The sequence below is a fragment of the Phyllopteryx taeniolatus genome, chromosome 11 (genome assembly GCF_024500385.1).
Source record: "Phyllopteryx taeniolatus isolate TA_2022b chromosome 11, UOR_Ptae_1.2, whole genome shotgun sequence".
NCBI lineage: Eukaryota > Metazoa > Chordata > Actinopteri > Syngnathiformes > Syngnathidae > Phyllopteryx > Phyllopteryx taeniolatus.
Genome location: NC_084512.1, coordinates 5,716,963 through 5,731,977, shown reverse-complemented (window position 1 = coordinate 5,731,977; position 15,015 = coordinate 5,716,963). Strand labels below are relative to the sequence as shown.

The 15,015-nt window shown below is 45.5% G+C and overlaps 1 protein-coding gene across 3 annotated transcripts in view; it reads left to right on the top strand.

Annotated features, from left to right (window-relative positions):
- Positions 1-15,015, top strand: part of LOC133485514 (adhesion G protein-coupled receptor A3) — a 230,774-nt gene that overhangs the window by 201,019 nt on the left and 14,740 nt on the right. The gene's annotated exons all lie outside the window — the stretch shown is intronic.

The following is a 15,015-nucleotide window of genomic DNA, read 5'->3' as shown; positions in this document are numbered from 1 at the left end:
TAGAACTATACGTGTTGTGTAAATTTACTTATTTGCTTTCCACAAAGGTTATTTGATAGACTTAACCATTATCCATAAGGCAAAAAATTGGAACAGCAAGTATTGGATTGATAGTTTCAATGATGTTGGTTGTGGCCAGGTTTTTCCAGGAAGTTCAAACATTTTTGTTTTTCATTTAGTTTTTTAATTATGTTTTCCATTTACGACTTTATAATTTGTAAGAACCTCTCCCTCTCTATGTCTTGTCAAGCCAGGCTGTTGTGGTAGCAGTTGAGAAGAGAGACTACATATACATACTACATAAGATTCTGTATATACACCTCGCCACAATAAGTACAGTTTGGTTTGGAATAGTTGTAAAATACATTCCTTTGGGGAACACATACATATATTACTAGTCGGTTGTGCGCCGCTAATTATGAGGGGCTGGTCTAAGCCAAAAATGCCCGGGCTGATTTTTTTGTCCAAGTTTACCCCTGTGTACAGGTGAGGCGAACTTGGCAAAATATTTTCAGCTTGGAATGGGTCAAAAGCTTCCAGCACGTCAATAAATCACTGCTTTTGCCACTTATAAATGAATACTATGTATTTGGAAATGTTCAGCTTGATTGACCCCCTGACACACTCACACCACTGAGTGTATATATTTTTCTCACTAATCACATTTGGGTGTCTGGGTCTCCTGGGGGTGAGGGTGTGGCGGGGCGTTGGGGCCGGGGGTGGCATTGGGTCCCTGCGGCACCCACCGGGTGACCGCCCTGGGTCCTTTGGTGTGGGACGTGTCCCGTCCACCGGGCTGCTCTCGGGTGGACCACTGGGCTCGATCCTGCCACTCGATTGATTAGGTGGGGTCCTTAACCTCTGCGGTGCGGGCACAGCAATTACAGGACATTTCTGTCAGTCTTTGTGCATGTAAAACAGTGTCAATTCACTTGCATGTGTCCGCAGGCACACACCCCTGGGACTTTCACTGGGTGTGGGGCCAGTCACATTTTCGACAAATAACTCATGAATATGTGAATTGCTTGTGTATCCCCTCACTCATACTTTCATCCTATAGACTTTTGTAATTTACATAGTCAATCCCACCTCACTTCAGTTCACGACCCTTGTCCTGCATGCTTCTTCTCCTGTCCTTGTCCTGTTCTCGCTTGTCCTGTCCTTCACTCACAAGGTGTAGCACTACAGCCCTATCCAACACTCATATTTAATGTTTCATTGTTGTAGATAATGTAATGACTTACTTTTCTCATCCTGTTTACAATTAGTGCTTTGTCTTTTGTCTTCGTTTCTCTCTCCCCTCTAAAAACTTTGTTCTGTTCGACTGATCGACTCTGATTCCCAATAAACTTCAATTATAATACTAAGAAACCACAGCGGAAGCTTAAAAACTCCACTGTGACACAGTAAAACTGTTCCGGCATAAAAGAGATACAGATCTTCCATTCTGCTTGACATAATAGCCGAACAGGACAACAACAATAACAACAAAAGAGATTGAAACCTCGGTTTTCCTTCCACCAGCTGCTTTCTTGTCATATAGAAAACTATGTGAAAATAATTTGTAAAATAAGAGATAGGGATTTGTATGACGGTGATACGATGGACGACTGGTTAGTACATCCGCCTCACAGTTCTGAGGACCTGGGTTCAAATCCGGCCTCGCCTCTGTGGAGTTTGCATGTTCTCCCCGTGCATGCGTGGGTTTTCTCCGTGTACTCCGGTTTCCTCCCACATCCCAAAAACATGCACGGCAGGTTAATTGAAGACTTTAAATTGTCAGGAGGTATGAATGTGAGTGTGAATGGTTGTTTGTTTATATGTGCCCTGCGATTGGCTGGCAACGAGCTCAAGGTGTACACCGCCTCCTGCTGGGATAGGCTGCAGCATACTCGCGACCCTAGTGAGGGTAAGCGGTATAGAAAATTGATGGATGGATGCCCTAAGACTCCAAGTAGCAGCTAAATTGTGTGTATGCTCTAACAGAATGCATGCGGTGTTGGTGGATTTGTTGCAACAGATCTACTAAGGCCTGCCGCAAATCGACCGAACGTGGCTGATGTGTACCATTGGGGAAAAAAACTACAGTTGCTGACTCTTTGCCACACACGGAGTGATTGAGCACCAGACATCTACCGCTGCAACAGAAAAAGTGTAACCCTGTATCGGGTTTTAAGGCTCCTCATATAGTATAATGTGCTGTATTATTTTTTTATTGAACCACAAAAACACAATAAAGGAGAAAGTGTAAATATTTGCTCGGCTGTTGGCAATGTTCGATCGCCCTATTCAATGACTGCACCCAAACGGCAGGCCTCGGTGACAGAGAATCTTCGCTCTTTGCTTTTTTGATTGGCTGTTACATGTGCGACATTGTGACACCATTCACCAGTGATTAAAATTTTGAATCAGAGCAAAATCAGTGACACATTCAGCCACTCATAAAAACTAGTTGACGAACCCCTTACACTGGATGACAGTCGCGTCACTTGGTGTGCGATGAGTTTAAGATTGTGATCTTATATAAAGATCCTTTATTGGCAGGTGCTATAGTGCATGTTCACTCACTCTTACAGATTGCGCGCACTGTTGGTAACAGGTGCAAAAGTGCTGGAGACCACCATATTTAAAAGAGGGTTTTCCACTTTGAGAGCCAGTTCAGAGTGTACTCTGCCACCTGCCCGATGATAGCTGGGATAGGCTCCAGCGTGCCCGCAACCCGAGTGAGGAGAAGCGGCTCAGAAAATGGATGGATGGATGGATGAAAACTATTGAACTGGAAAGGGAGTAAAATGGGTCCAATTTATGATTTCCTTGAGTTTGGGAAAGAGGAATAAGAATCACAAGGATGAATATGGAGGTTGCTTCAATTGAGCTTCTTGGCCAGGAAGTGTTGGATGCTCAGGACATTGTGAGCAGGTGCATTGTTATGGTGAAGCAGCCACGAGTTCTCTTCTGCTGATTTCTCGCACACTGAACGAAGCAGACGCCACAGGATCTCTTTGCAGATGTGCTTGTTGATTGTCTAGCCTACATTGAAGGGGAAAACTTGTACTTTGTAGTTTGGGTTAGAAATATATCTTTTGTGACACCAGCCCTGGAACTTTTCTGTCACACGTTCTACACAGGTTTGTGCTCCTGTTACAAATTCAAGGCCTATACAATGCTATGCAATGCTCGTGGTTAATGCAGAAAAGTTTGTTTCATACTTTTTTTTCTTTTTTTTTTCGGACAGGACGGCTACCAAACAATGGAGTGGACAGTTTTGAGGTTTACAACACACAAATACAGAAGAATTCATGGAAACATCTGGGTTGAAAGCACTTAATATAAAACAACTAAGTTCTCTTAAGTTCTTGCAGAGTTTGTACAGGCTTTAACTCTAGAATAGCACTGAACGCATTTGGTTGTTCCCATGCTACCACATTTATGGACGATGATTTAAAATGTTCAAAATGGCTAGATGCCTAAACAGTAATATTTTTATTCCAGTGTGGACACTTTCATTCAAGCCAGAGTGTCTCAAATACTGCAATGTGGACGTAAAGTGATATCTTCACTTTACGTCCACATTGCAGTATTACAGTATTATACTGTAAATTCTTCAATATCCACCATTGTCAATAAATGTTTTGTGCAATGTTGCAGAATTTTGCTAACAAACTAACCACTGAGTTAACTAACCAACCAACACACAAGCAGTGATACACTGGTAACCTGTTCTCTCGCACTTTTCACTCGGTAACAGTAACAAAAAACTGCACTTGCATTTTAGTGCAGTGAAGTGTAAAGAAACACCTGGATGCCATTAAAATTATTATACGGTAGTTACCATTATAGTCACTGATGGTGTAGTGGTGCATTTGCCTGACTTCGGTGCGGGCAACGTGGGTTCACTTCCCACTCAGTGATGGTGTGAATGTGAGTGCGAATGGTTGTCCGTCTCTGTATGTGCCCGACGACTGACTGGCGACCAGTTCAGGGTGTAGTCGGCCTTTCGTCCAAAGTCAGCTGGGATACGTTCCAGCACCTAGTAACCCTGAACAGATAAGTGGTATTGAAAATGGATGGATGAATAATTACCATTATTCTCATTTGAATTATGTACAGTAGTCAGTGTGTTGGTTGCTGTATTATAATCACACTCTGTTAAAAACACATCTTAAAACATGTTGTTTATCTGCATCCTGGATGGGCAACTTAAATGATGGAAGGGGCCACAATTTTTCGTCAGCACTACCAGGGGGACACATAGGACCGCACACTTCCTAACCAGATGTATGACAAAAATGCCATTTTAGAGATGGTCAAAATATGTGCATATGTGTGTGTTTTTTTATTGAACCAATGAACATCAATCACAGTATATTAATATACAGTAGTTCGTCCTCAAATGCAGGTATAAAAGATCCACTGTTCAACAACAAAGGTTTTGAAGCAATCGAAAAATAACCACATTCTTTGATTGTCTTTTTTTGTTTTTCCCACTGCAAAGGGCTCATTTATATAAAACAATACCATTCAAAGATGGGACAAAGCTGCTGAAGAGCAAAGTGCAAGAACACATTTTGTGCATTTTTTCACAAAAATCAACTCACTCATTTTAATATTGTAGTGTTAGTTCTGCATGTCATTCAAAATCCCAGATTATTAGGCCTACTCACTTTGCAGTATAGGGCAGCTCACTCTGCTTTGTTGAAGGAGCTCTAGTGCGTCTCCCATGTCCTGCCACTTGTCCAAGTTACCATACTAGTTTACAACACTCTTGACAATGTTAAATATGTCCAGGACACTATTCTATTAACTCCTCAGGCACTTTAAATGAACCTTTGACCTCTGAAATTGAATTGCTGTTGTTTGTATACTTTTAATCTGACAGTTTAGCAGCTTCAGCATACTTCTAGCATTAACTTTGGTTCCCAGCATGCATTCTGCCATTCAATGCTGAATTTTTGCCATAATAAGGATGTTTTTATTTATCATTATTGTTTAAGTGTATTTGCTACCCACAGTTAATTGAATGTATGTTTTAATTAACTTTCATCTTACATTTATGTTACACTCTGTATGCATGAAACCCTGACTGTGAGTAGTGTGTGATACAGTACCTCACCTCCCGATCAGTTGTAATGCATGCTAAGCTAAGTACTACCTGGAGTCTTACAAATTATATGAGGTGATAGTGTGTTCTTCCTGGTAATTACCTGACAAAGCCTCCTAAAAGGATAAAAGTCTCTGTTTGTCTTATACGGCTCATCAGCACCACATAATCACAACTGACAATGTCTCGAAGCAAACTAGGTACATAGGCTTGCCTTGAAATTTGTTGAGCATAAAACATTAGTGTCATCGGTGTGTGTTCCGGTTTTTGTCTTCCCCCTGTTTCACACACACCTGCTCCTGAGAGCATCTTCACCACCTGTGCCTCGGTCACCCTAATTACCCCTTGCATTTAACCTCGTGTCTCATTCTTTCTCGTTGCCAGTTCGTTGTACCTTGTTTCCACGTCAAAGACTCACAGTAAGACTAGACCCCATTCCGATTATTGACCTCGCCTTTTTTCCTCATGTTTTTGGATACTGTTGCCTTTTTTGGATTGCCTGCCTGTGTACCGACCTCTGCCCGTATATTAAACCTCTCTTTTTTTAAACTGTCCATTTGTTTTGGAGTCATGCATTTTTGGGTCCTATCCTTTGTTCCGTTCATGAAAATTAGACTGCTTTCTATTCTTGATGATATCCCTGATGGAGAAGAACGAGTGGAAGCGCGATGATTTAGTGGTGATTGAATAGTGCTATTGGAACTCAAAACTGATCAGGGAACATGAGGAAACATTGATAATTTTCCCACAATTTTTTCTTTTCCTTTTTTTTTTTATTTTTTTTTATTTTTGTATTTTTTTTAATGCAAAAATTAATCTAGGGGCCGCTCAGAGTGCGGGCGCCAGTTGCCCAGCCCTGATCTACATATACTGTAAAAAAGCTAAATTGAAGCCTACAATCAAGCAAAATCAAGACCAATGTTAACCTGAAATACATAATTTTACTACTTTCACAGAATACAAAAAGGTTGCATTTTATTACCCTATATTTTTACTCGTACAGTGGGTACGCAAAGTATTCAGACCCTCTTAAAATTTTCACTCTTTGTTATATTGCAGCCATTAGCTCAAATCATTTAAGTGAATTTTTTTCCTCATTAATGGACACACAGTACCCCATATTGACAGAAAAAAACAGAATTCTTGAAATTTTTGCAGATTTATTAAAAAACCTGAAATATCACACAGCCATAAGTATTCAGAACCTTTGCTGTGACACTCATATTTAACTCGGGTGCTGTCCATTTCTTCTGATAATCCATTCATTGGAGTCCAGCTGTGTTTGATTATACTGATTGGACTTGATTAGGAAAGCCATACCCCTGTCTATATAAGACCTTACAACTCACAGTGCAACTCAGAGCAAATGAGAATCATGAGGTCAAAGGAACTGCCTGAAAAGCTCAGAGACACAATTGTGGCAAGGCACAGATCTGGCCAGGGTTACAAAAATATTCTGCTGCATTTACGGTTCCTAAGAGCCCAGTGGCCTCCATAATCCTTAAATAGAAGACGTTTGGGACGACCAGAACCCTTCCTAGAGCTGGCCGTCTGGCCAAACTGAGCAATCGGGGGGTAAGAGCCTTTGTGAGAGAGGTTAAAGAAAAACCCAAAGATCACTGTGGCTGAGCTCCAGAGATGCAGTCGGGAGATGGGAGCAAGTTCCAGAAAGTCAACCATCACTGCAGCCCTCCACCAGTCGGGGCTTTATGGCAGAGTGGCCTGACGGAAGCCTCTCCTCAGTGCAAGACACATGAAACATGACTGTTCGACTAGTTTCTTACGCACTTGATCACAAAGATCCCATCTTTGCTTGTGAATGACTGAGCAAGTTAGGGAAGCTCCTTTTATACCTAATCATGGCACCCACATGTTCCCAATTAACCTGTTCACCTGTGGGATGTTCCAAACAGGTATTTGATGAGCATTCCTCAACTTTCTCAGTCCTTTTTGCCACCTGTCCCAGCTTTTTTGGAACGTGTTGCAGCCATAAAATTCTAAGTTAATGATTATTTGCTAAAAACAATAAAGTTTATCAGTTTAAACATTAAATATCTTGTCTTTGTAGTGTAATCAATGAAATATAGGTTGAAAATCATTTGCAAATCATTGTATTCTGTTTTTATTTATGTTTAACGTCCCAACTTTATTGGAATTGGGGTTGTAGAACTTTTTGGCGTTAATTCTAAGCAGTATGTGTAGAGAAAACCAGGCACTGCTCATCCATCCATCCATTTTCTGAGCCGCTTCTCCTCACTAGGGTCGCGGACGTGCTGGAGCCTATCCCAGCTGTCATCGGGCAGGAGGCGGGGTACACCCTGAACTGGTTGCCAGCCAATCGCAGGGCACATACAAACAAACAACCAGTCACACCTACGGGCAAATTAGAGTCTCCAATTAATGCATGTTTTTGGGATGTGGGAGGAAACCGGAGTGCCCGGAGAAAACCCACGCAGGCACGGGGAGAACATGCAAACTCCACACAGGCGGGGCCGGGGATTGAACCCAGGTCCTCAGAACTGTGAGGCTGACGCTCTTACCAGTCGTCCACCGTGCCGCCGGCACTGCTCATCACACGTCCATTACAGTCCCAACAGTGAAGCATGGTGGTGGTAGCATCATGCTGTGGGGGTGTTTTTCAGCTGCAGGGACAGGGAGACTGGTTGCAATCGAAGAAAAGAGGAATATCACTCGATATCCTCGACGAAAACCTTCTCCAGAGTGCTCAGGACTTCAGACTGGGCCAAAGGTTCACCTTCCAACAAGACAATGACCCTAAGCACATAGCTAAAATAATGAAGGAGTGGCTTCAGAACAACTCCGTGACTGTTCTTGAATGGTCCAGCCAGAGCCCTGACTTAAACCCAATTGAGCATCTCTGGAGAGACCTGCAAATGGCTGTCCACCAACGTTCACCATCCAACCTCACAGAACTGGAGAGGATCTGTAAGAAGGAATGGCAGCGGATCCCCAAATCCAGGTGTGAAAAACTTGTTGCATCATTCCCAAAAAGACTCATGGCTGTATTAGCTCAAAAGGGTGCTTCTACTAAATACTCAGCAAAGGGTCTGAATACTTTAACTTTAATGGTTTTAGCAAATGGCTGCAATATAACAAAGAATGAAAATTGTTCAGGAGTCCGAATACTTTCCGTACCCACTGTATATAATGGAATAGGACTTGGTCTGCTCCCTCACTCAGGACCAGTTTGTCTTGACTGACAATACACAATATTGTAGATTGATTAATTCAGTTGGGCGAGAAGCTCGATCATTCGGGAGGGACTCAGAGTCGAGCCACTGCTCCTCCACATCGAGAGGAGCCAGATGAGGTGGCTCGGGTTTCTGATTTGGATGCCTCCCGGACGCCTCCCTGGTGAGGTGTGGCATGCACCTGCCAACGGGAGGAAGCCCTGGGGATGACCCAGGACATGCTGGAGAGACTACATCTCTCAACTGGCCTGGGAATCACTTGGGATCCACCCGGAAGAGCTGGACGAAGTGGTCCTCAGAACTGTGAGGCTGACGCTCTAACCAGTCGTCCACCGTGCAGCCTTTAGTTATTCAATTAAATATTTTGTTCTTACACAAGAACAAATTCATATATGTCATTTGACAAGTCAATATTTCCTTAATGGGTTTTAAACAGAAATGTGTCAGTGAGAAGAGCTGGTCATTGTGTTTTGACTAATTATTCTTATTGTGGAGATGACGATAGCAGTACTTTGATATGATAGGGTTTTTTTTATTTCGTTGTAATATCACCTCAGCTGAAATGAAAAAATACCTGAAAGATGAGAAAAATATATTGCATCACTGCAATAACTAACATCTAAAATAGGAAAAGCGGTCAAAAAGGTCAATAAACAAGCCATTAAAAACCTTTAACAGTCTGTGTAGGGAGCATACATTTGCCAGGCTGGTGCTCTTTATTGGAAAAAAAAACAACAACACATTAATTAGATTCCAGTTAGCTGTTTCCAGCTCATCCTTTGTTGACTTTGTGATCAATGTGCTGCTCAGTGAGGCAGTCATTGCCTGCAATATTTAATATTTGCTCAATGTTTTCTGCTAAGAATGGCTTTAACCTCTCAGATGAAAATAGTGAAATCACAGTTTAGCAGACTAGTCACAGATATTTTGCTGTTATTTGTTAGTGCTACAGTGTGTAGGGTACTATGAATCGCACTAGTATGTTGGTTTCTCATTTTTTATTAATCAAAACGGTAGTCTGTTGTTACTGCCAACATTTAGTTACATTGTTTGTGCTAGTTTCCCCTTTAGTTGCTCTTGTGTTCTTTTGCAATGTTAAACACCATAAAGGTACTATCCTGAGAGGGGGAATATCATTTATAATTATACTCCATTATTATTAAGTGGAGTTGTGTCAGGTATGAGGTTGAAACTCTTGATTTTAATGCTGAAATTTTAATAGTAAGATTACAGGGCTCAAGGTAAGTTGTCATGAACATGGTTAGGGCGACGGCGAGGAACGCAAGGCAAGAACATGGTGGACCCAATTGCAGGGAAGCAGGGAGGCAAGGCAGGAGTGCGGGAATCTCAAAATAATAATATTTAATCACAATGATAAAACAACAGGCGACTATGACAAAAACAACAGGCGACTATGACAAAAACAACTGGCGACTATGACATGGCAAGACATGTGACAACGACAATGAACCGACGAGAACTGAAAGAAACCAGGGAACTAAATACAAACAAATTGACGAGACAACGAGGAACACCTGGACAAGACGAGTGGCTAGAGAGAGCTGATTGGTCAACACAAAGTAGACGAGAACAGGTGGACACAACAACCTAATGAGCACATGACAAACATGGAACACAGGAAAACATGGAACAAAACTAAACAACCCAAACCAAAACACAGACCATGACAGTACCCCCCCTCTAAAGGAACGGATCCCAGACGTTCCCCAAACAACAACCAAAAAGTCACCAACCCAGGGTGGGGGGAAGGGGGCCTGGAGGAGGGTACAGAGTCCACCCCTCAGGTCAGTCTGGTGGCCATCCAGGCCACCCGAGGTGAGGTGCTTGGCTGAGCGGGTCAGGAGGTCGTCCAGGACGCCAAGCACCAGGGTCTTTACAGGGCCATTCAGGCGGACGGCCACGGTGCCGAACCCAATGGTAATGCAGGGGCCAGGCAATAGGGTTGGGTGGCGGCCGCTGGACGAGCGCCGCCGGAGCGTGCTCGGGTGGCGGCCGCTGGACGAGCGCCGCCGGAGCGTGGTCGGGTGGCGGCCGCTGGACGAGCGCCGCCGGAGCGTGGTCGGGTGGCGGCCGCTGGACGAGCGCCGCCGGAGCAAGGACGGGTGGCGGCCGCTGGACGAGCGCCGTTGGAGCAGGGTCAGGTGGCGGCCGCTGGACGAGCGCCGCCGGAGTAGGGTCAGGTGGCGGCCGCTGGACGAGCGCCGCCGGAGCAAGGACGGGTGGCGGCCGCTGGACGAGCGCCGCCGGAGCAAGGATGAGTGGCGGCCGCTGGACGAGCGCCGTTGGAGCAGGGTCAGGTGGCGGCCGCTGGACGAGCGCCGCCGGAGTAGGGTCAGGTGGAGGCCGCTGGACGAGCGCCGCCGGAGTAGGGTCAGGTGGCGGCCGCTGGACGAGCGCCGCCGGAGTAGGGTCAGGTGGCGGCCGCTGGACGAGCGCCGCTGGAGCAGGGTCAGGTGGCGGCCGCTGGACGAGCGCCGCCGGAGCAAGGACGGGTGGCGGCCGCTGGACGAGCGCCGCCATAGCAGGGTCAGGTGGCGGCCGCTGGACGAGCGGCGCCGGAACATGGTCGGATGGCGGCCGCTGGACGAGCGCCGCCGGAGCAAGGACGGGTGGCGGCCGCTGGACGAGCGCCGTTGGAGCAAGGACGGGTGGCGGCCGCTGGACGAGCGCCGCCGGAGTAGGGTCAGGTGGCGGCCGCTGGACGAGCGCCGCCGGAGTAGGGTCAGGTGGCGGCCGCTGGACGAGCGCCGCCGGAGCAAGGACGGGTGGCGGCCGCTGGACGAGCGCCGTTGGAGCAAGGACGGGTGGCGGCCGCTGGACGAGCGCCGCCGGAGCAAGGATGGGTGGCGGCCGCTGGACGAGCGCCGCCGGAGCAAGGACGGGTGGCGGCCGCTGGACGAGCGCCGTTGGAGCAAGGACGGGTGGCGGCCGCTGGACGAGCGCCGCCGGAGCAAGGACGGGTGGCGGCCGCTGGACGAGCGCCGTTGGAGCAAGGACGGGTGGCGGCCGCTGGACGAGCGCCGCCGGTGCGGGAGCCTGGCGCAGCTGCCGAGGAGCCGGAACGGAAGCCTGGCGCAGCTGCCGATTAGCCGGAACGGGAGCTGCAGTCGCTTCCTCAGCCTGCCGCCATTGAGGTATGGGAGTAAAGGGTACGGGAGTGGAAGAGTGCACAAGGTCTCGGGAAGGTGAACTAGGAAAAATGGCTGGTACTGAACATGGCTTGGGGGCAGGTTTGACTAGACGTGACTTAATTGGAGCCGTGGAACAACGTGTGGGAACAGGTGAAAAATCAAGTGATTTGTGAACAGGGGGGAAAAAACGAGGGGGCAAAATTTGACCTTTACTTGGGCGCCTCCGTTGGCCACCACGCGGCGGTCCCGGGTAGATGGCCAAACGGGTGCCCAAGAAAAGGTCAGAGGGAAAGGATTTGGACTCACTGGGGTTGGAAACGTGGAAACGTGACAAAAACTGACGAGGACGGGATAAACTAGGGAAGGAACCAGAAAAATCTAAATCTGTGTCAGAGTCAGAATCCGACAGGAGGTTAACTAAATCAGGGCCATCTTCACAATCAGAAAAATCTGAATCTAAAGAAACATGTGGATGTACAATAGTAGGGCATGGTGAATAGCTAGGACAAGTGGGGGGACCCGAGGAAAAGGACAGAAAAGACTGAATGATAGGGCTTACTGGAGGAGGGTAGGTATGGATGGCAGGCTGAGGACGGTGGGAGCCAGTTTGGTGGCGTCCAGGGTGACGCCATGTTCTTCCCGCTGGGTCCTGTTCTGGTCGGTTCATTCTGTCATGAACATGGTTAGGGCGACGGCGAGGAACGCAAGGCAAGAACATGGTGGACCCAATTGCAGGGAAGCAGGGAGGCAAGGCAGGAGTGCGGGAATCTCAAAATAATAATATTTAATCACAATGATAAAACAACAGGCGACTATGACAAAAACAACAGGCGACTATGACAAAAACAACAGGCGACTATGACAAAAACAACTGGCGACTATGACATGGCAAGACATGTGACAACGACAATGAACCGACGAGAACTGAAAGAAACCAGGGAACTAAATACAAACAAATTGACGAGACAACGAGGAACACCTGGACAAGACGAGTGGCTAGAGAGAGCTGATTGGTCAACACAAAGTAGACGAGAACAGGTGGACACAACAACCTAATGAGCACATGACAAACATGGAACACAGGAAAACATGGAACAAAACTAAACAACCCAAACCAAAACACAGACCATGACATAAGTACACTGTTCACACCACAATGTGTTAGAAAACATGGAATTTTCTATGGCATACCTTAATACAAAATACTCGCAAATGTGGCCCCTTAATTTTAATTGATAATTGATTAATTGATTTGTCACGGAACATAAAAATTTACTTTTTGTAACAAAATTATTAAATATTGCAAAAATGAGTACCGTATTTTCACGATCATAAGGTGCACCGTATTAAAAGGCGCAGTTTCAGTTACGGGCTCTATTTCTGTATTTAACACATACATAAGGCAGTGCGCCTTATGTATGTGTTATAGTGTTATATAGTGTATAGTGTTATATTGTTATAGTGTATGTATTATTGGGCGCAGGCATGGTAAAACATACGCTAGTTTTAAACATACGCTAGCATGCATGCACACTAAAACAATGTTTTTAAAAAGGCAGCGAGAGCAAAACTGAGTTCGGTTGTACTTTATTGAAGTGTTTAACAATCTACTCATGTTATTTTTTGATCAATCCTCATCCACAAATCGATCAAAGTCCTCATCTTCCGTATCCGAAATGAACAGCTGGGCAAGTTCTCCATCAAAAACGCCAGGTTCCCTCTCGTCATTGTCGGAGCCAGTCTCGTTGCCGTGCGGCTCCTCAGAAATGATGCCGGCTTTTACGAAAGCTCGAACAACAGTGCAAGCAGACACGTTAGCCCAAGTATCCACAATCCATTCACAAATTGTGGCGTAACTCGCCCGGCGCTGCCTCCTAGTCATAGAAAAGCTGTGTTCGCCATCTGTCATCCATGGCACCCACGCCACTCGCAACTTCACTTTGAACGCCCTGTTTACACCGATGTCCAGCGGTTGGAGTTCCTTCGTCAAGCCTCCCGGAATGATGGCAAGCTCCGGGTTATTGCACTCAGTCGAAGGGTGACTGTAGAGACGCTTCTCCCGGCTGTTCTTTGCTCATTAATCCATTGCTCGAGTTGGTCTTTCAACTCGGGCCACCTCGCCTTGTTTCCACGGAAACTCAGCTTCGTCTTCTTAACTTAGCGAAGCTCGTTTTCCTGCTTCCTCCACTTGCGAACCATGGATTCGTTGATCTTGAATTCTCTCGCGGCTGCTCGATTCCCATGTTCCTCCGCGTAACTGATAGCGTGCAGTTTAAACTGTGCTTCGTAAGCGTGTCTCCGTAGGTGCCATTTCCGGGGTTCCTTAGCCAAACCGACGCACGTACCGGAACTATATACCTACTGGGGGTGTGCCTTTCACGTCCTCTGTCACGCGCACCCTTCCCCCTTTAACGTCCGCATGGTGTCCTCAGTCACGTCCGCCTTTCCTCTATATAAGGAGCGTGTCGGCAGGAAATGCTCCGAGTCAGTCAAGATCCAAAGCTTACATTTTAAAGGAGCTGTAGCTGTACTCATTTGTTGAGCACTGCATAAAAGGATTGGTAAATAGAAATCTACAGCCAGTCTCAATGGTTTATGCTGCATTAATAATAACATGAGCCCTTATCTCCCATTAAATCAGTGAAAACAAATTTAAAATCTCAACTGAAGAACATAAGTTGGAATTTTTTATGTTCTTGCACATGTCTGCACTGCCAGATGGTTAACATGCATGCAGTATGATGGCAGAAACCAGTAAATTATGTTTATGTTACCTTCACTATCTGAACTGGCTTAAAAATATCAACAAGTCCTCATATTCCTCTCTTCGCACTAATGAAGCTTAGAAGTGTGCATACTCTAACATACTTATTGACACACCAACATAACATACATGACATAACATGCTCAAGGGCACATTCAATTAGGACCAGGACTCATGGAAACTAGCTTTAGTCTCTGGCCCTTTAAGACAGGACAGTATCAATTTGATTGAGCATCGCAGATTGCGACAGACCAAACTGATTGGTTATGGGGGGGAGAAAAAAAGATTTGTACCTTTTAATATTTCCTCATCATCTTCCATCCCTTCTCCTCTTTTAAATCTATTTTTATGAACTGTCAAAACCTTTTCACAAAGTTAGTTCAATTCTGACATTCAAATGTGATTGGTGAATATTCAAACGGGAAAGAGAGGGTAGGTATGCAATACAGTGCATTCCTCTCACAACGTGACTATCATTTATATTGTAATTTGTTATTGTGGCTGCACCCCTGATGTCCTCTAGCGTAACTGATAAGGAGCTGCTCAGTATCCAAATGTAAAACTGCACCAAAATGCTGCCAACAACCTTGCACCCAGCCAACCTTTTACTCTGTTTTGCTTGATAGTCTCTTTAATGAAGGACATAGAACATTAAGGTCTGGAAGGAAAGCCGTCAGAAACACCCAAGGCATGACGTTGATATTTTTTAGAGCCACTTGTCCTTCACTTTTATTCTTTGAATTTTATGTGGTAAAGGAATTAACAGTTTTTCCCCTGACAGACATT